We start from the raw sequence: 483 nt of genomic DNA on the forward strand, positions 1-483 counted from the left end.
AAAGAACAGCAAGGAGAGATAAGAAAGCCTTCTCAGTGATCAAGCAAAGAAATAGAGGAAAATAATAGAATGGGAAAGACTAGAGATCTCTTCAAGAAAGTTAGAGATACCAAGGGAATATTTCATGCAAAGATGGGCTCAATAAGGGACAGAAATGGTAGAGACCTAACAGAAGCAGAAGATATTAAGAAGAGGTGGCAAGAATACACAGAAGAACTGTACAAAAAAGATCTTCACGACCAAGATAATCACAAAGGTGTGATCACTCACACTCACCTAGAGCCAGACATCCTGGAATTTGAAGTCAAGTGGGCCTTAGGAAGCATCACTATAAACAAAGCTAGGGGAGGTGATGAAATTCCAGTTGAGCTATTTCAAATCCTGAAAGATGATGCTGTGAAAGTGCTGCACTCAATATGTCAGCAAATTTGGAAAACTCAGCAGTGGCCACAGGACTGGAAAAGGTCAGTTTTCATTCCAATC

Source organism: Bison bison, unplaced genomic scaffold (assembly GCF_000754665.1).
Source record: "Bison bison bison isolate TAMUID 2011002044 unplaced genomic scaffold, Bison_UMD1.0 scf7180017864471, whole genome shotgun sequence".
Lineage (NCBI taxonomy): Eukaryota > Metazoa > Chordata > Mammalia > Artiodactyla > Bovidae > Bison > Bison bison.